Source organism: Heterodontus francisci, chromosome 40 (genome assembly GCF_036365525.1).
Source record: "Heterodontus francisci isolate sHetFra1 chromosome 40, sHetFra1.hap1, whole genome shotgun sequence".
In the NCBI taxonomy this organism is placed as follows: domain Eukaryota; kingdom Metazoa; phylum Chordata; class Chondrichthyes; order Heterodontiformes; family Heterodontidae; genus Heterodontus; species Heterodontus francisci.
In genome coordinates, this window is record NC_090410.1 from 8,804,929 (window position 1) to 8,826,695 (window position 21,767).

Consider the following 21,767-nt stretch of genomic DNA (forward strand, 5'->3'; position numbering starts at 1 on the left):
ACAAATGGAGTGTAATTTACCTAATGCACCTAACGTAGCCAATGTGAACAGCAAGCACTTTGGATAAAATGTATTAAAATTTTTTCATTGTTTCAAAAGCTTTTCCTTTTGTAAACATACTGATCATGTAAAGATTTTGCAAATGAGATGAGTACCCAATATTCCCATCCTCTTTATGTAAATCATTTGCTACTTAGTGAATGCTGTGGCTCAGTTGGTAGCATTCTGGCCTCTGAGTCATAAGGTTGTGGGTTCAAGTCTCACTCCAGGGCTTGAGCACACAAATCAAGGCTGACAGTGCAGAACTGGGGGAATGCTGCACTGTTGAGGTGTTGTCTTTTGGATCAGATGAAGGGTCACTGACCTGAAACATTAACTCTGCTTCTCTCTCCACAGATGCTGCCAGACCTGCTGAGTATTTCCCCAGCATTTGTTGTTTTTATTTCAGATTTCCAGCATCTACAGTATTTTGCTTTTATGTTGATCAAAAGTCCTGTCTGCGCTCTCAAGTGGATGTAAAAGATCCCATGGTGCTATTTGAAGAAGAACAGGGGAGTTATCCCAGGTGTCCTGACCAATATTTATCCCTCAATCAACATCACAAAAACTGATTATCTGGTCATTATCATATTGTTGTTTGTGGGAGCTTGCCATGTGCAAATTGACTGCTGATTTTCTTACATCACAACAGTGACTAACAGATGATTAACAGATTTGATAAGGTAGTTAGAGTGAAACTGTTTCCTATGGTGGGGGTGGGGGGAGTCCAGAACAAGGAGGCAAAACCTTAAAATTAGAGCTAAGCCATTCTAGAGTGTTGCCAGGAGGCAGTTCTGAAATCTGGAATTCTCTCCCCCAAAAAGCTGTTGAGTCTGGAGGTCAATTGAAAATTTTACAACAGAGATTGAGATAAGGGTATTAAGGGATAGGTAACCAAAGCGTGTTGTTATGGACAGGTGGGAAATGATTAGAATGGTTTTTCCCCTTTCATCTCTCAACTGACCAAAGACAGTGTTAAATCTGTTATCCCCTGAGCGTTTTAATGCTCAACAAACAGACAAATGACAGGTTTTCTCAAGTTTAAAAGAAAGATAAATGTTTGTTATACAACACCTAAAAATGTAAACAACTTCACCCACCCTCATACAGATACAGAGACACACACACACACAAGAAAGGATAGAGATTAAAAGATAACGTGCATTTAGGTATGATAGTTTTAGAGAGTCCTTTGGTAAACTTGCTTTCTCCCAGGATGAAGACTTGAAATGGTGCAGGCCTGTATTCTTTTTCCTTGTTCACTGAAGAAAGAAAGCTGTGGCAGCTTTAGGAAGAAGGATGCACTGCTGCAGACTGCTCTTGTTATATTCCAGCCAAAGGTTACTGGTGATGTCTTGGTACAACTCGGGTCAGGAGTTCAAGGCCAAACTCCAGTCACTGTCTACCTGTAGTTCAAAGCTGGTAATCTTAGGCAGGGCTCTTTTTTTCCCAAAATATACTTTATTCATAAAAATCTGTAAAAAAAAAAAAAATACATTACAAAACAGTTCCAAAAACCACCAAGTCAAATAATACAAAGAGTGTAAAGGAGATCAGTTTCCTTCAATACAGGAGTGAGTTGCCTCACAACCCTTCCATTTCATTTTACATGCCATGTACATTTTACAGCAAACAAATATTTTCTGGAACAAAAACAAGAAATGCTGGAATCACTCAGCAAGTCTGGCAGCATCTGTGGAAAGAGAAGTAGAGTTAACGTTTCGGGTCAGTGACCCTTCTTCGGAATATTTTCTGGATATAGTTCGAGGGGTTTTCCATGGATCCAGCCCCTCAGTTCACCTTGGTGGGGGGACTTAACACATCTTAGGCAGGGCCCTGTCTCTTCGATGGCATAGATGGAGTTTCTCTTCTGGCTTTGTCTGCCCAGCATATACCCTATTAAGCTCCTGGTTGCTGTCATGTGACCAGAGTTTTTCTCTCATTGTTCTCATAAATGGAGTCTGAAGATGAGGCCATTGTTAGACAATGGGGTCTGGGTGTCACTCACCTTCATTCAATCTTGATAAAGTGGTGTTTTTCACACCCATTCTCTTGAGTTTCAATTTGGAGTCACCAGGTCTGCAATGCCATTGTTAATCCAATTCATTAGGGAGAAGTAGCCATTAACATAGAATGGGTCATTTACATTTTAATGCCTTCTCCAAGGCTTGTCCAGACATGAAGATTGGCTCAAGTTTCTTGCAGTTTCCATGTGTATTAGCAATAGAGTAAGATCACCTGACCTCTCAACTCCATTTTGTTTTGTAGGACAGGTATCCATTTTGGGTTTATTTCATAAATTCATTATATAGTTCATAATTTCTCCTTATGTGAGCCTGACAGTGTAAATGGAGTTAAGATACAGATTAGCCGCCATCTAAATGAATAGCGGAACAGGATTGAGGGGCTGAATGGCCTCCTCCTGTTCCTATTTTTTCTTCTAAACACAGCCCATAATTGTATCTTGTTAGGGTGGCTTGGGGAAACCACCAATCCATCCTATTTGGATGGATTGAGACACAATAGAAGACAATACAGTCTGAGAAAGTTCTCTCTCTCCTGTGGAAAAAGGAAGAGAAATGTTTGCAAACCCTCGTTCCTCGTCCACCCAACCCAGTGGGTGATAGGCAAAATTACATTATCCTGCACACTCATTGCATGCCAAGCACCTAGACCTCTCCACCATCTACAAGGCACAAGTCAAGAGTGTGATGAACTAGTCCCACCTTGTCTGGATGAGTGCGGTTCCTTCAACACTCTAGAAGCTTGACACCATCCAGGACAAAGCAGCCTGCTTGATCGGCAACCCATCCATCAACTTAAACATTCACTCCCTCCACCACCGACACATAGTGGCAGCAGAGTGTACCATCGACAAGATGCACTGCAGCAACTCACCAAAACTCCTTCGGCAGCACCTTCCAAACCCGTGACCTCTACCACCTCAAAAGACAAGGGCAGCAGACGCATGGGAGCACATCACCATCTGCAAGTTCCCCTCGCGCACCATCCTGACTTGGAACTATATTGCCATCCCTTCACTGTCACTGGGTCAAAATCCTGGAACTCCCTCCTGAACAGCACAGTGGATGTACCTGCAGCAGTTCAAGAAGGCTGCTCACTTCTCAAGGGCAATTAGGCAAGGGCAATAAATGCTGGCCTGGCCAGTGATGCCCACATCCTATGAATGACTGAAAAAAAGACCATGATTTACTCACCAAAATAAGACAGCTGTCATAGCTTTACAAGCACAAACCCAGCAGGTACACTGACGCAGTGCATGCTACTGCGTTCACCCACTAACGTCACTATTACTGGAAACAATCAGTCTCCATAGTCACCATCAACTCCAAACACTCACAATGTACAATGCCTCATGTACACCGGAAACTATGTATGGGACATGAATTGACATTTTGTAATGAAAAGATAATTGCAATTAATAATAATATCAATTAATAAAGAGAAACCCCACCTATCAGAGCAGGCTGATTTGAATAATCATTGAAATGCCTGTGTTTGTGCAGTGCAGGCTGGTGGAGCTAACAGTAGCACATTCACCTGTGCCAGCACTCGTTTGGCTAACCAAGCATGAGGTGGCATCAGACTGTGATTTCGCTGTAATTCAGCCAATTAGGAAGAGCATTCAAGTTACACTGAACCCAGTCGGCAATAATTAACCCTTGCAGTACTGAGTTCCCAATACAATCTCTGAAACAAGTTACGCATTGAATCCTCTCATATCCTATTTGTTTTCTGATCTTTAATTTCTCTCCTTCCATCTCCCCTGAACATCATGGCGCTTGTTAGGGTACAGATTCAAAGGCAGTGGTGTCCTCCCCAATTTCTTGCCCCCTGTCCAGAAATGACTGACTTTGCATAAAACAAACTTAATTAATCAAAGTAGCAATCTCAGTGAGTGAGGACGCAGGATGGCTGGTGTGATAAATACGAAAGCTGCCACATTGATTTATTTGCAGGTATTTTTCAGATGTTAGGCTGCATCTAACCCATGTTGTACCTGCCCTGCGAGTGTTTGATGGGGACAGTGTAGAGGGAGCTTTACTCTGTATCTAACCCTGTGCTGTACCTGTCCTGGGAGTGTTTGATGGGGACAGTGTAGAGGGAGCTTTACTCTGTATCTAACCCTGTTTTTTTTTCTACATTAATGTTTGTAGAAATTGGTTGTAGCATTTCCTGCATTCCAATTGTGACAACACTTCAAAATTCACTGTCTGTAAAGGTCTTTGGGATGTCTTGAGGTGGCGAATAGTGTTTGATGGGAACAGTGTAGAGGGAGCTTTGCTCTGTATCTAACCTTGTGCTGTACCTGTCCTGGGAGTGTTTGATGGGACAGTGCAGAGGGAGCTTTACTGTGTATCAACCCCGTGCTGCACCTGCCCTGGGAGTGTTTAACGGGGACAGTATAGAACAGGGAATCCCCTGGGGATATGAGGGAAAAATTGTCCAGTGCTGGATTTTATTTATTAATTATTTTATTTATTTATTGCACTTTTATAACTGGCTTTTCAGATGAGGCTTTAAAATTCTGTTATTGATATATAAAGTAGTTAATTTACTTTAAGATGTACCAATGAGAACATAGGAGTACAGAGCAGATGATGTACAGAGCCCTCACCTCCAGTTACTGTGCACTACAGCCTGGATTCAATTGATCAGCTACTCTCCAGTCTAACTGAGCTCGAGTTAAATTGAATTTTTTTGGGTTGCGTACATCATACTAGATTATAGTGCTTCAATTACCTGTGTGAAATTGGATTTTCATCAGTCACTAGAATGAAATCAAAGTATCATCAGCGCCTTTGTGTAGGAGCAGGAGTAGACCATTCAGCCGCTTGAGCCTGCTCCACCATTCAATTAGATCATGGTTGATCATCTACCTCAATGCCACTATCCCCATATCCCTTGATGTCATGAGTACCCAGATATCTATCGATCTCTGTCTTGAACATGCTCGTTGATTGAGCTTCCACAGCCCTCTGGGGTAGAGAATTCCAAAGATTCACCACCCTCTGAGTGAAGAAATTCCTCCTCATCTCAGTCTTAAGTAGCCTGCCCCTTTATTCTGAAAACAACTCACAACTCAAACTACCACCCATCACTTCAAACATTATGTCATTGTTTAAGCTGCATATGTGTGTAATAATTTGTACATTTTCTACGATGCTTGGGCATTAAAGGAGTTAAAATGTTCACTGGGTACGCAGGCAGCTGGTAGATCTGGAAGGCTGTACACAGCTTGGGAACCTCTGGTATAGAATGAGCTTCACTCTATACCTAACCCATTTTTTTTTTGGATTTAACATTGAATTTATTGTACCAAAGCTCAAAAAAATGATATTAGCTGTACCTGCCCTGGGACTGTTTGACTCTGATACTAAAGAACAAAAATAATACAAGAGAATAATAACTTGCATTTCTACAGTGCTTCTTAAATACAGGAAAATATCTCAAAACAATGGACTGGGCACTAAGAAGAGGGGGGAAATGAACAGGGTTAAGTTTGGCACCAAAGCCACAGCTGAAGAGAAAGGGCTTGGTGTCAGTTGGTAAAGTGCAGGGAACTGGGAGTCTCTGAGGACAAAAGTGAACAGGCAGCCGCCAATGATTGACTGGAGGGAGCAAGGGGGAGGTAAAAGCCTGGAGCTGGAGAAGTGTAGGGTGTTTGCTGGGACTCCCGTCAGGTGGTAGGAGGTCACTGAGGAAAGGTGGGAGTGAGATCTTTGAGGGATTATCAAAACAGGGAAGGGAACTTTGGCGTCAACTTGCCCGTTCACGAAAAGCCAGTGGAGATCGGAGAGGCGTGGGACCTGGAAGCAAAAATATTGGAAAGACATCCGTATCCAAACATGAATGTCCCTCAACTTGATGAACCCAGGTGGCTCTGCCAGTCTTTAGCATGCAGCGAGACTCTGCTGGAAACTGGCTGTGCGGACATTGGTGAGCACAGGTTCAGGCTCAGCTGTGATGCTCCCCTTGGTGGAATATCCCATTGCTGTTGACAGTTGAAGCTCGTCTGTGAAGAACACCTGAGATACCTCTAGACAAGAGTAGACTGAGGGATGAACTGATCGAGGTCTTTCAAATAATGAGGGGGTTCAATAGAGTAGACGTAGAGAAGATGTTTCCACCTGTGGGGGAGACCAGAACTAGAGAGCGATAAATATAAGATAGCTACTAACAAATCCAATAAGGAATTCAGGAGAAACCTCTTTACCCAGAGAGTGGTGAGAATGTGGTACTCTATCACATTGAGTAGTTGAGGCAAATAGCATAGATACATTTAAGGGGAGGCTAGATAAACACACGAGGGAGTAAGCGATGTAAGGATATAATAATGGGCTTAGATGACGTTGGGTGGGAGGAGGCTTGTATGGAGCATAAATACCAACATAGACCAGTTGGGCCGACTGGCCTGTTTCTGTGCTGTACATTCTATAATCGGGAGGCATCCATAAAACTGTACCCTGATACATCATTGGCCAGAGCATTGATGTATGCTTTTCACTGAACGCTGATCCCCCTTATCAGCCACATTGTCAATCACATATTCAAAATTGAATTCAATATTGTCACTGTCAGTGGCAATCTCAGGGTGGGGGGAAGGACACTGATTTTAGAGGGATTGGAGTGAATCAGTTGCATCTGCCTGAGTTGCTCTAGGCAGTAAATGGCCCAGATTGTTTGTTTGAATGAATATTTCGTGTCATAAATGGAGCTGTGTTTATTCTGCTGTATTTGCAAACTGCCTTCATAATTTCTTTTCATAAAACTAAACTGTTGTCTGCATTCTGACCCCAGTCACCTCCCTCACTCTCATTTGTTACAGGATTGCTGGCAAATTGGAAGAGAAAGAGAATATATATTCCGGGCTCCGCAATTTGGTTTACAAAAGCAGTGGCTTTAGGAGCTGTGACATGTTATTTCCGTTCACTTGCTCGGGTTTTTTTTTGCATATGCATTTGCATTTCTCCCTTTCCTCAGTCACGCAAATCAATCGGTCAAACAAACTGTCAGAGCAAGTGGCATGACGTGGAGCTTAACATCCCATAAACGAACCAGGTCGGGATGCTTCAGAGCAATGAGTACGTGACGAGGCTTCGGCTCTTGTAGCTGCGGTCGCAACTCTGATAAGTTTCTTTGGGTGCAACCCTGATGGGTTTGGGGAAATTAACGTACCCCACCCCCCTCCACCTCCCACCGTGCTATAGTAGAATCAAAAACTAATACACCACAGGAGGCCATTCGGCCCATCATGCCAGTGCCAGCTCGCTAAGATCTATCCAATTAGTCCCACTCCTTCCCCAAAGCCCTGCAGCTTTTTCCCCTTGAAAGATTTATCCAGTACCCTTTTGAAAATTATTATTGAATCAGCTTCCACCGCCCTTTCAGGCAGTGCATTCCTGATCACAACAACTCCCTGTGTAAATGTTTTTTCTTCATATTGCCTCAAATCTATGTTCTCTGGTTACTGACCTTCCTGCCCCTGGAAGCAGCCCTTATTTATTCTATTGAAACTCTTCATGATTTTGAACACCTCTATCAAATCTTCCCTGAACCTTCTCTGCTCTAAGGAAAACGACCCCAGCTTCTCCAGTCTCTGCACGCAACTGAAGTCCCTCATCCCTGGTGCCCTTCTAGTAAATCTCCTCTGCACCCTCTCTAAGCGGTACTGTCCCACACCAGAGATTTGAGCATAAATTCTAGGCTGGTAATCCAGTGCCGTAGTGAGGGAGTGCTGCACTGTCAGATGAGCTGTTAAACCGAGGCCCCGTCAGCGCTTTCAAAGATCCCTTGGTACGATTTTGAAGAAGAGTTCTCCTCGGAGATCCTAGCCAACATTTATCCCTCAACCAACATCACTAAAAACAGATTATCCCATTTTCTACCTCTCTGACTGAGCTCAAGATAACTTGGCACGTACTGAGAATTATAACCTGGGATCTTGCTGAGCTCTGGTACTGTCCCTTTAAACTGAGGGCCCAGGAGCTGAAGAGATGGAGAGGTTTTGCATGGAACACTGTAGTGAATCTGAGATCGTGCCCTCGGGTAACTTGTAACCATCAATTGAACTGTTTGTTGAATGCAGTGTTGAGTTTGGGTGACTTGACTAGAGGCAGCTGTGTCAACAACACCGGACTCTATGTAAATTTAGCTTTGTTCAGTCAACGCTCGCTGAATGTCTCAGTTATTGAAGTTCTGCTCCCTACAACTTCAAACAAAAAGAAATGAATAGATCCAGAGTAGGGTTGCCAACCATCCAGGATTGTCCTGGAGGCTCCAACAATTGAAGATTAATCTTCAAGACACTGCTGCGAGCAAAAATCATAGGGGTGTAAAAAAAAAAGTGTTTTCTATTTTCAACACTTTTGTTTTAGTTAGTGAAATATTGGAGATGGGGGGGATTAAAGGCTGTTTGACATGTACTCATTTGGACAATGAAGAGTATGTTTGATCTTGGTGTGAGAAGGCAGGGCGTCGCAAGGATGGGCATGTTGGGCGATCAATGGTGGGAGCGTGGGGACAGGGTCTTTGGAGGCCAAAGGTCAAATGTGGAACCTCCAGGAATGCATCCAGGCAGAGTTGGCAACCCTAATCTCATGTGGGCTCAACTGGGATCAGTGAGTCACAGTAAACAAACGCTGAATGGGAGCAACCTCATCTTTTGTGAGTGCCACTGACTGCAGCCATTGCTTCCATCACCCCACTGGGAAGGTTTCAGTTTAATGTTTCATCCAAAAGACATCTATTCCCATAGCATAGCACTTACTCAGTCCTGCACTGAAGATTCAGCCTAGATTACGTGCTCAAATCTGGCTCATTATGTAATTTGAGTGACTACAACATGGTACTGAGGGAGTGCTACACTGGCGGAGGTGCTGTCCTTCAGGTGAGATGTTAAACCAAGGCCCCAACTGCCCTCTCAGGTGCGTGTAAAAGATCCCACTGATCTATTTCGAAGAAGAGTCAGGGCGCTCTCTCCAGTGCCCTGGCTAAAAATGATCCCTCACACAACATCACTAAAGTAAGATTATCTGGTCATTATCTCATTGCTGTTTGTTGGAGCTTGCTGTGCACAAATTGTCTGCCATGTTCTTTTTTATTCTTTCATGGGATGTGGGCGTCGCTGGCAAAGCCAGCATTAGTTACCCATCCCTAATTGCCCCTTGGGAAGGTGGTGGTGAGCTGCCTTCTTGAACCGCTGCAGTCCATGTGGTGTAGTTACACCCACAGTGCTGTTAGGAAGAGTTACAGGACTTTGACCCAGCGACAGTGACATTCCCAAGTCAGGATGGCATGAATTGGAGGGGAACTTGCAGGTGGTGGTGTTCCTAGGCATCTACTGTCCTTGTCCTTCTAGGTGAAAGAGGTCACAGGTTTGGAAGGTGCTGTCGAAGGAGGCTTGATGAGTTGCTGCAGTGCATCTTGTAGATGGTACACACTGACTGCTGCCACTGTGCATCGGTGGTGGAGGAAGTGAAGGTTTATGGTGGAGGATGGGGTGTCAATCAAATGGGCTGCTTTATCCTGGATAGCATCGAGCTTCCTGAGTGTTGTTGGAGCTGCACTCATCCAGGCAAGTGGAGAGTATTCCATCACACTCCTGACTTGTGCCTTGCAGATGGTGGACAGGCTTTGGGGAGTCAGGAGATGAGTTACTCGCCATAGAATTCCCAGTCTCTGACCTGCTCTTGTAGCCACAATATTTATGTGGCTACTCCAGTTCAGTTTCTGGTCAATGGTAACCCCTAGGATGTTGATAGTGGGGGATTCAGCAATGGTAATGCCATTGAATGCCAAGGGCAGATGGTTAGATACTGTCTTATTAGAGTCCATTGTTGCCTGGTACTTGTGTGGCGCAAATGTTTCTTGCCACTTACCAGCCCAAGACCTAATGTTGTCCAGGTCTTGCTGCATATGGACACGGACTTTTTCAGTATCTGAGGAGTTGTGAATGGTACTGAACGTCGTACAATCGTCAGTGAACATTCCCGCTTCTGACCTTTTGATGGAGGAAAGGTCATTGATGAAGCAGCTGAAGATGGTTGGGCCTTGAACACTACCCTGAGAAACTCCTGCAGTGATGTCCTGAGATTGAGATGATTGGTCTCCAACAACCACAACCATCTTCCTTTGTGCTGTGTATGACTCCAAGCAGCGGAGAGTCTTCCCCTTGATTCCTGTTGACCAGTTTGGCTAGGGCTCCTTGATGCTGGCTTGATATCCAGGGCAATCACTCTCACCTCACCTCTTGAGTTCACCTCTTGCATTCTCTACATTCCAGCAATAATTACACTTCGAAAGTACTTCAGTGGCTGTAAAGCGCTTTTGGACATGCTGAGGTTGTGCAAGGCGTTATACAAATGCAAATTCTTTCTTTTTTCTCTAGCCCGGGGGTGCTTTTGCCACTCCTTGTCCCTGAATTGCTGCTCCAGGCGAGATAAATTGAGTCAGTCCAGACCAATCAAACATTGGACCTGACCTGTGCTTCAAAGATTGGGTGGAGTCTCAAGGTGTGGTGGGTGGGTGTGGTGCTAGTGTTTGGGTGGAATGGAGGTGGGAAAAGAATCGCTGCTCGAGAATTGTAGCTGCTCGAAATGAACTCACTCAACAGCTGAAACTTTCATTGGGGAACAGAGCAATAGGTTTTGAAGTTTGCACACAAGTTCAAACAATCATTGACCCTGTTTTAAAGTGACCATGCTCCAGAATTGAGATGGTTTTACAATGTCAAATCAACAGTTTGGTAACACAAATCTTAGAAGTCATAGGGAAAGCAGAGTAAATAGCCTTTATCATTGATAAGGAAGCCTGATCCCAGTATTTTATCAGTTCTGTCATCCAGTCCGCTTTTATTTTTTCTCTTAACTTGGTGACCACTCGCACAGAAATAGCCATTCTTTCAAAATTTGATCCAATATTGACAGATTTGTACGCTACTATTCTGATTGGCTCAATGGAAATGTTTTTTAAATTGCCATCCCTCCCCTGGCACCCTCCCCCCCCCCTCACCAAATGTTCAGTCGCTAAGATCACTGCTTGATGTACTGAGCCATCTGGATCAGGAGAATTCTAGGATCGATTGCCTGCCTGGCCTGCATTAGCTGATCTCTGTTGGACTAATAATGGGGGAGCCGGCATGGTCACGATGGGCTGAATGGTCTCAATCTGTGCCATTAATTTCTCTATGTTTCTATATTGTTTGTCCAAATGGCCTTTGTGTTCCTGGCCTAGGGAGGGAGAGTGTTGAATATCAGCCAGGGTTCCTGTCTCTGAACACACTCCAGTAATTCCTAGCAGAAAGTTGGTGGACTAGGTATTGCATCGCACAGCACTCGTTTTCAGGTGCCACACAGCTTCCTAAGTGTCCAAAGTGGCAGAAAGCAGCCATGCACCTATAAGCAGAAGTGTGCCGTCCACCAAAGTGAGCTAGATAATCATATGGTGCAGAAGGAGGCCATTCAGCCCATCGTGCCTGTGCTGGCTCTTTGAAAGAGCTCTCCAATTAATCCCACTCCCTTGCTCTTTCCCCATAGCCATGCACATTTCCTCCCCTTCAAGCAATTATCCAATTCCCTTCTTAAAAGTTATTATTGAATCTGCTTTCAGCACCCTGTCAGCCAGAGCATTCGAGATCGTAATAACTTGCTGTGTAGAAAAGATTCTTTTGCCATTTATCTTAAAACTGTGTCCTCCAGTTACTGACCTTCAAAGAACAAAGAACAGTACAGCACAGGAACAGGCCATTCGGCCCTCCAAGCCTGCGCCGATCTTGATGCCTGCCGAAACTAACACCTTCTGCACTTCCGGGGCCCATATCCCTCTATTCCCTTCCTATTCATATATTCCCTTCCTGCCAGTGGAAACAGTTACTCCCTATCGACTCCTATACTTTATCTGGAAGTTTTTCCACATCTCTGCTCACTCATTGTGTGAAGGAGAATTTCCTGATATCAATCCTAAAATACATTTTATGTTAGAACACGTGCTTCCCTAGTTCTATTCACATAGTTTAATTTAAAGTTATATTCTGGATTAACTTTTTTCAATAGAAAATTGCCACTCAGATGCCTCCTTCCCTGAAAATCCCAAATCTCTCCAGTTTGTCCCCATAACTCAGAGCCCCGTACTGTGAATCTTCAATGTCTTTCTTATTCCTTGCCGACCAAAACTGGACGCGGTCTGACAAGAGTCAGACTATAAAGATTGATCACTGTCTCTCACAAATCCTTCTCTGCTGCGCATTCCTTTTCTCCGCCACCACCAGCCCGAATCTCTCCAGTCTCAACAATTTACAGCCCCTCTCTTAGGATGAGACACCACGACACCTTTACTGGAGCAGCAGTGGGCACCAAGCAGGAAGTAGGAGGTGGGCAAAAGCTCGGACAGAGAATTCTGAATGAGGAGAGAAAAGTAGTGATGGAGAGGTAAGTAGAGAGAGTTCCATCGTGGAGGATGGCTGTTCTGCTGATGGCGGAAGGGAGGGAGGTGAGAGGCACAGGGAAGATTAAAGATGGAAGATATAGAATGCTGCATTTGGGAGACAGAGCAGCAGAATTCTGCAGAATAATGGCCTGTTAGGGATCCCCTCTCTCTTTGTAAAATGTTCACAGATATTCATCTAAGTGGAGATGTATAAATGCAAGTTACATTACATAGAGTCATTTATGCCTCACATGAGCCTCCTCCCACCAGACTTCATCTCCCCCTATCAGCATATCCTTCTGTTCCTTTCGCCCATGTGTTTATCCAGCTTCCCCTTAAATGTATCTACGCTATTCACCTCAACCACTCCCTGTGGTAGCAAGTTCCACATTCTCACCACTCACTGGATAAAGAAGTTTCTCCTGATTTCCTTATTGGATTTATTAGTGTCTAGCTTATATTTATGTCCTCTGGTTTTTCTCCCCAACAAGTGGAAATGTCTTCTCCATGTCTACCCTTTCCTTCCATAACTTTAAAGACCTCTATCTCAGGAAGAATGTATTGGCCTTGGAGGGCGTGCTCCATAGATTTACTAAAATAATAGCTGGACTCCAAGGGTTAGATTACGAAGAGCGATTACACAAACTAGGGTTGTATTCCCTGGCATTCAGAAGGTTAAGGGGTGATTTGATCGAAGTTTTCAAGATATTAAGAGTAACAGATAGGGTAGATAGAGAGGAACTATTTTGACTGGTTGGGGAGTCTAGGACTCGGGGGAAGAGTCTAAAAATTAGAGCCAGACCTTTCAGGAGTGAAATTGCATAGGAGCAGGAATAGGCTATTCAGCCCATTGAGCCTGCGCCGCCATTCAATACTATCGTGGCTGATCATCCACTTCAATGCCTTTTCCCACCTATCTCCATATCCCTTTATGTCATTGATATTTAGAAATCTGTCAATCTCTAAACATACTCAATGACTGAGCTTCCACAGACCTCTGGGGTAGAGAATTCCAAAGATTCACAACCCTGAGTAAAGAAATTTCTCCTCATCTCTGTCCTAAGTGGCTTCCTCCTTATTTTGAAATTGTGTCCCCCGGTTTTAGACTTCTCAACCAGGGGAAACATCTTACCTGCATCTACCCTGTCTATCCCTTTACTAGGTTTCAATGAGGTCACCTCTCATTCTTCGAAATGCTAGAGAATACAGGCCCAGTTTCCCCAATCTCTCTTCATAGGACAGACCCACTATCCCAGAAACAACTCTGGTGATCCTTCGTTGCACTCCCTCTAGAGCAATCATAGCCTTCCTAAGGTAAGGGGACCAAAACTGCTCACAGTACTCCAGGTGCGGTCTAACCAAGATTCTATACAATTGAAGCAAGACTTCACTACTGTACTCAAATCCTCTTGCAATAAAGGCTAATGTACCATTGGCCTTAATTGCTTGCTGCACCTGCATGTTAGCTTTCTGTGACTTATTGATGAGGACACCTAGGTCCCTTTGTACATCTACACTTTCTAATCTGTTACCATTTAATAAATACTCTGCACATCTATTCCTCCTACCTCACATTTTTCCACATTATATTCCATCTGCCATGTTCTTGCCCACTCACTAAGACTGTCCAAATCTCCTTGAAGCCGCTTTGCATCTTCCTCACAACACACATTCCCACCTAGTTTTGTGTCATCCGTGAACTTGAAAATATTACATTTGGTCCCCACATCCAAATCATTGATATATATTGTGAACAGCTGGGGCCAAGTACTGATCCTTGCGGTACCCCACTAGTCGCAGCCTGCCAATACAGGAATAACCCAATTATTCCTACTCTCTGTTTTTTCCCTGTTAACCAATCCTTAATCCATGCCAGTATATTACCTCCTATCTCATGTGATTTAATTTTGCTAACCAACCTCCCGTGGCAGACTTTATCAAAAGCCTTCTGAAAATCCAAGTATACTACATCCACGACTCGCCTTTATCAATTCTGTTAGTAACATCCTCAAAAATTTTTTTTTTTTAATTTTAGAGATACAGCACTGAAACAGGCCCTTCAGCCCACCGAGTCTGTGCCGACCAACAACCACCCATTTATACTAACCCTACAGTAATCCCATATTCCCTATCACCTCCCTACACTAGGGGCAATTTACAACAGCCAATTCACCTATCACCTGCAAGTCTTTGGATGTGGGAGGAAACCGGAGCACCCGGCGAAAACCCACGCAGACACAGGGAGAACTTGCAAACTCCGCACAGGCAGTACCCAGAATCGAACCTGGGTCACTGGAGCTGTGAGGCTGCGGTGCTAACCACTGCGCCACTGTGCCGCCCGTATATAATACTTTAACAGGTTCGTCAAACATGATTTCCCATTCATAAATCCATGTTGACTATGCCCAATCAGATCATTATTATCCAAGTGTTCATTTATCACATCCTTTAGAATAGATTCTAGCATTTTCCAAATGACTGATGTAAGGCTAAGAGGTCTGTAGTTCTCTGTTTTCTCTCTCCCTTCTTAAATAGTGGGGTGACATTTTCTACCTGCAGGTACCGTTCCAGAATCTGTAGCATTTTGGAAGATGATCACCAATGCATCCACTATCTCCATGGCTACCTCTTTCAACACTCTGGGATGTAGAATGTAGGAATTAGGAAATACCTTTACACACAAAAAGTAATAGAAGTTTGGAACTCTCTTCCTGAAATGGCAATTGATGCTAGATCAACTGTAAATTTTAAATCTGAGATTGATAGATTCTTGTTATGGAATCATAGAATGGTTACAGCACAGAAAGAGGCCATTCGGCCCATTGCGTCCATGCCAGCTCTCTGCAAAAGCAACTCACCTAGTCCCACTCCCCCTGGGATGTGGGGCAAAGGCAGGTTCATGGAGTTGGGTCGCAGATCAGCCATGATCTCATTGAATGGTGGGACAGGCTTAAGGGGCTGAGTGGCCTCCTCCTGTTCCTATGTTCCTGTTGGGTCACCTGGCAGTCTTCTCTTTTCCGGAGAAAAGAACTCTAGCTGGTTCAGTCTTTCTGGATAGCATCTCTACACCAAACCCCTGTTGTGTTTCATTAGTGAATTTTGCCCTCTACATCCCTTTAAAACAGAATGGGAGATTTACACTTTCATGAGTGCCAAAAATTGCACCAGCCAGCTTTTAGTTGTTTTCTTCATTGTGTTTTGATGCTGGTCAGATTTGGAGTTTCCAAAATGTTTCCGTCCAGTCCAGTCAGAAAGGTTGCACCTCAAAGCTGTCCTTCAGCTAATAACTCATTCAGTAAAAACTACTGGCCTTCTTTGTTCAGTCAGGCAAAACTGTGTACAGTAAACAATCATTCAGAAGTCATTGTACTTGGAAAAGTACACAAAGGCAATGGAAAAAGTTTAATAAAGAACAGGCCCTGAAGGTCCACCGTGCATTCTTTGCATGCCTGGCACCCAAATTAGCAAGCTTCACTACAAATGACACTTAGAAAAACCTTCCTGTTATCAACAAGAACAACTTGCATTTATTCTTTGGCCTTCTTGTCTCGAGAGACAATGGGGAAGCGCCTGGAGGTGGTCAGTGGTTTGTGAAGCAGCGCCTGGAGTGGCTATAAAGGCCAATTCTAGAGTGACAGACTCTTCCACAGGTGCTGCAGATAAAATTGGTTGTCGGGGCTGTTACCCAGTTGGCTCTCTCCTTGCACTTCTGTCTTTTTTCCTGCCAACTGCTAAGTCTCTTCGACTCGCCACGCTTTAGCCCCGCCTTTATGGTTGCCCACCAGCTCTGGCGATCGTTGGCAACTGACTCCCACGACTTGTGATCAATGTCACAGGACTTCAGGTCGCGTTTGCAGACGTCTTTAAAGCGGAGACATGGACGGCCGGTGGGTCTGGTACCAGTGACGAGCTCGCTGTACAATGTGTCCTTGGGGATTCTGCCATCTTCCATGTGGCTCACATGGCCAAGCCATCTCAAGCGCCACTGGCTTAGTAGGGTGTATATGCTGGGGATGTTGGCCGCCTCGAGGACTTCTGTGTTGGAGATACGGTCCTGCCACCTGATGCCAAGAATTCTCCAGAGGCAGCGAAGATGGAATGAATTGAGACGTCACGCTTGGCTGACGTATGTTGTCAAGGCCTCACTGCCGTAGAGCAAGGTACTGAGGACACAGGCTTGATACACTTGGACTTTTGTGTTCTGTGTCAGAGAACACAGCCCTGTTTCACGCCACTCAGGATTGGAAAGGGGTCTGATGAGGCGCTGCTGTGCTGAATTGTGCCTTTCATATTGTCATGGAATGAGGTGATGATACTTAGTAGCTTTGGTGGGCATCCAATCTTTTCTAGTAGTCTGAAGAGACCACGTCTGCTGACGAGGTCAAAGGCTTTGGTGAGATCAATGAAAGCAACTTAGAGGGGCATCTGTTGTTCGTGGCATTTCTCCTCTAGCTGGTGAAGGGAGAACAGCATGTCAATGGTGGATCTCTTTGCTCGAAAGCCACACTGTGCCTCAGGGTAGACACGCTCAGCCAGCTTCTGGAGCCTGTTTAAGGCGACACGAGCGAAGACTTTCCCCACTATGCTGAGCAGGGAGATTCCACGGTAGTTGTTGCAGTCACTCCGGTCACCCTTATTCTTATAGAGGGTGATGATATTGGCATCGCGCATGTCCTGTGGTACTGCACCCTCGTCCCAGCACAGGCAAAGCAGTTCGTGCAGTGCTGAAAGTGTAGCAGGCTTGGCACTCTTGATGATTTCAGGGGTAATGCCGTCCTTCCCAGGGGCTTTTCCGCTGGCTAGAGAATCAATGGCATCACTGAGTTCTGATTTTGTTGGCTGTACGTCCAGCTCATCCATGACTGGCAGAGACAGGGCTGCATTGAGGGCGGTCTCAGTGACAACATTCTCCCTGGAGTACAGTTCTAGGTAGTGTTCCACCCAGCGGTCCATTTGCTTGCGTTGGTCAGTGATTGTGTCCCCTGATTTAGATTTGAGGGGGGCAATCTTCTTGATTGCCCAAAAGCTCTCTTAATGCCAACATACATTCCTCTGATATTTTCTGTGTCAGAGGCCAGCTGAATATGACTGCATAGGTGTTGCCAGTAGTCATTTACACAGCGCCTGGCTGTTCTTTGTGCCGCACTTCTGGCTGCTTTAAGTGTTACGGATGTTAACTCGCTGGGGACTTTCTTGTAGTTCAGCAGTGCAATGCGCTTAGTGGCTATGACAGGTTCCAGCTCTTCAAAGTGAGATTGAAACCAGTCTGCATTCCGCTTCACACGATTGCCATAGGTGGTCATTGCTGAGTCATAGATGGCGTCTCTGATGTGGGCCCACTTGGTCCCTGCATCCCCTGTGGGAGTGTTTTGGAGGGCTTTATCAAATGAATTTAGAAACTTACGTAACAGCTGTGGATGAGAAATTCTGCTAGTGTCGATGCGCGGGCGTCCCTTCTGCTTGGAGTGATGCAGCTTAAAAGCACCTTTTACACCCCCGAGGCACTTCACAGGAGCAATTATCAGACAAAATGTGACACGGAGCCATAAAAAGGCAGGTGGTCAAAAAGCTTGGTCAAAGAGATAAGTTTTAAGCAGCATCTTAAAAGAGGGGGAGAGGTTTAAGGGGAGGAATTCCAGAGCTTAGGCTGAAGACAAACTTTGTTTGCTAACAATCCTGTGAAATGCCTCAGGATGTTTTACTATGTTTGCACTGTATGAATGAAAGTTGTTATTGCATTTATTATACCAATGCATCTCTCACCTGGACAAGGCAGAAATTACTCTTGCTCCAGGGATCTAAATAAACTCAGAACAAAGTAACTAGCGAGGGAAAAGTAGTTAAGAAGGGGTTGATAGACTGCTTTCAGCTCTTGCTGTCAACAGCACTCTTCAGAACTAGTGCTGACTCTCCCTTGACCTTTGAAAACATGGGCATGTACCTGACTGAAAAGTTAGATACTCAGTAAAGAAATTGGGTTTAGACTGTTCGCCCAATCTGATAGGGCAAGTCCATCCCACAGCAAAACTGATAGTGCAGAATTCTGCCTTTTATGCTGTGGTCCTGCTGACTACTCATCTTAAACCCTGCACTGGGCAATTCCTGGTTGGCAAGACACAAGTTACATTGGCTGGCTGGGAATTGCATTCCATGGCCACAAGGGAGATGTTGTCCCAGCCAGTGAAGATAGAAATATTGCACTCCAGAAAGCTGGTGGGGGGGGGGGGGCGGGGAAGGGAAAGGTGAAGGATAGACTTGGAGCCAATCTTTGCACACTTTTATAAGCTTTTATTTCAAGAGATATACATTACAAGCATGCACCTCCTAACCCAGAAACCACAGTTTCAGGAGCACAACTGAATCCCCAGTTAATGCTCACCACCTGAATATAATTAAACCAACTAATATACAGTTAACAAGGAACAGGTGCAGGCCATTCAGCCTCTCGAGCCTGTTATGCCAGTTAACTAGATCGTGGCTCATACATTCCTCAATTCCATTTTGCCTGTCTTTGATCCATATTCCTTGACAACTTTCACTGGCTCAAAATCTTTGCCCGAATTTTTAAAGTAGATTTAGTTTTAATGTCCATTGGCATCTCCGAGTACTTTTTAAATGTGGTCCAACTCCACGCTGCAGCGTCATTTCACACAATGTTAAGTCCAACTGGGATAGTGATCTATAATAGTCACCTTGGGGCTTCGCTCTGGGCGGCACAGTGGCGCAGTGGTTAGCACCGCAGCCTCACAGCTCCAGGGACCCGAGTTCGATTCTGGGTACTGCCTGTGCGGAGTTTGCAAGTTCTCCCTGTGACCGCGTGGGTTTTTGCCGGGTGCTCCGGTTTCCTCCCACAGCCAAAGACTTACAGGTGTTAAGGTAAATTGGCTGTTGTAAATTGCCCCTAGTGTAGGTAGGTGGTAGGGAATATGGGATTACTGCAGGGTTAGTATAAATGGGTGGTTGTTGGTCGGCACAGACTTGGTGGGCCGAAGGGCCTGTTTCAGTGCTGTATCTCTAAATAAAAATAAATATACCGGACACTTTTGCAGCAAGTTGTGTCTTAGTCACAGGAGGAAGCACATGAAGCCAAGAGATGATCGAATGAACAAAATAGAGAGAGGCAGGCGACATAAAATCAATAAGATGGAGAAAGTAACTAATCACCGTTCGATTCCAGAGAAAGAACAATCCTTTGTTCTGCAATAACATGAATCATCAAACCTTATTTTCATCAAACAATTGGGCATGTATTTGGTATTCGGGTATCTGCTAACTGAGCTGTGAACTAGAGAAAAAAAATCATTCATTACTCAATTCAGCTCTAGGTCAGCCAGACATTCCAAGAAAGTTCATTCTGCCTAAGCACTTCCTTGTTGGAATATCGTGCTGGTTAGGGTTTCTCGGATCCAGGCAATCCAGCCTCAGGGACCTGTGTCAATGGCAGGTCTGCCTTGACTGAGACCTCATCAAACTCCTCTAGTTCAGGTCAGTTAACTAAGTTTGTGAACATATTGAGGGGGGACTGCATCACTATGCATTGGGGTGAGTACAGTGTAACACTGAGTGTTGAAATGCATCACTGTGTGTTTAACCCTGTATTCCTGATGACTTGCAGCAAGTCTTCAGGGCGGCACAGTGGCGCAGTGGTTAGCACCGCAGCCTCACAGCTCCAGCGACCCGGGTTCAATTCTGGGTATTGCCTGTGTGGAGTTTGCAAGTTCTCCCTGTGTCTGCGTGGGTTTTCTCCGGGTGCTCCGGTTTCCTCCCACAAGCCAAAAGACTTGCAGGTTGGTAGGTAAATTGGCCATTATAAATTGCCCCTAGTATAGGTAGGTGGTAGGGAAATATAGGGACAGGTGGGGATGTGGTAGGAATATGGGATTAGTGTAGGATTAGTATAAATGGGTGGTTGATGGTCGGCAACATCCCCAGCTTATACACACTACTGAGTCAGCGGCGCTTGAGATGGCTTGGCCATGTGAGCCGCATGGAAGATGGCAGGATCCCCAAAGACACATTGTACAGCGAGCTCGCCACTGGTATCAGACCCACTGGCCGTCCATGTCTCCGTTATAAAGACGTCTGCAAACGCGACATGAAATCGTGTGACATTGATCACAAGTCGTGGGAGTCAGTTGCCAGCATTCGCCAGAGCTGGCGGGCAGCCATAAAGACAGGGCTAAATTGTGGCGAGTCGAAGAGACTTAGTAGTTGGCAGGAAAAAAGACAGAGGCGCAAGGGGAGAGCCAACTGTGCAACAGCCCCAACAAACAAATTTCTCTGCAGCACCTGTGGAAGAGCCTGTCACTCCAGAATTGGCCTTTATAGCCACTCCAGGCGCTGCTTCACAAACCACTGACCACCTCCAGGCGCGTATCCATTGTCTCTCGAGATAAGGAGGCCCAAAAGAAAGATGGTCGGCACAGACTCGGTGGGCCGAAGGGCCTGTTTCAGTGCTGTATCTCTAAAACTAAAGTGTAATATTGTCACCTGTTGTGATAGTCGAAGTAAGCGAGGCTATTTGTTGACATGTTTTTGCATGCACCACGACCGAGATAATCACCCACGTGGTGCTGCCATGATACTCAGCTAGGAGCACATGTAAGAACAGTCTCTCAGCAAAGCACCAAGAACGACATCTGTGCTGACTCTTCGACTGAGTTTGTATTTTTATTTTATTTTTTTAATAAAAAAAATAAAAATACAAACTCAGTCGAAGAGTCAGCACAGATGTTGTTCTTGCTGCTTTGCTGAGTTTGTATTGACCTAAGCACAGATAAATACAAAATGGACTGCGCAGGAGAACGTGCTATTTTGCTTTCCGAGAACCAGCCCTCCGTTGCCCAGATGGTTTAATGGGTAAATTCACCATCCAATCATAAAAATCAGGATGAAACCTGTCTTTGCTGAGTTAGACGAGCAATATTTGGGGCATTTCAATTCACTTCAGCACTGCTAATGGAGAGGGGGGGAAAAATCAACCCAGTGTTCCTGCTATCAGTTGCTATCCTGTGACTCTTATAGAGTGTGTGTGTGTTTGTTTTTATATGTACTTTTCATGAGGACAGAGTCATACTCGCATGTGATGCCTCCCATAGTCAAACATCCATAGAGTCATTTATGGCACATTTGGCCTATTGAATCCATGCCAGCTCTCTCCCCCACACAATCCCCGTAGCCCTGGAGGTCTATTTCCTTCAAGTGGCCATCCAATTTCCTTTTGAAGTTATTGTTTGTCTCTGCTTCCACCACCCTTGTGTGCAGCGAGTTCCAGGTCATTA

General features: G+C 44.9%; 1 pseudogene; it reads left to right on the forward strand.

Moving 5' to 3' along the window:
• LOC137353050 (adenosine receptor A1 pseudogene) overlaps positions 1-21,767 on the forward strand; it is a 52,106-nt pseudogene that overhangs the window by 10,850 nt on the left and 19,489 nt on the right.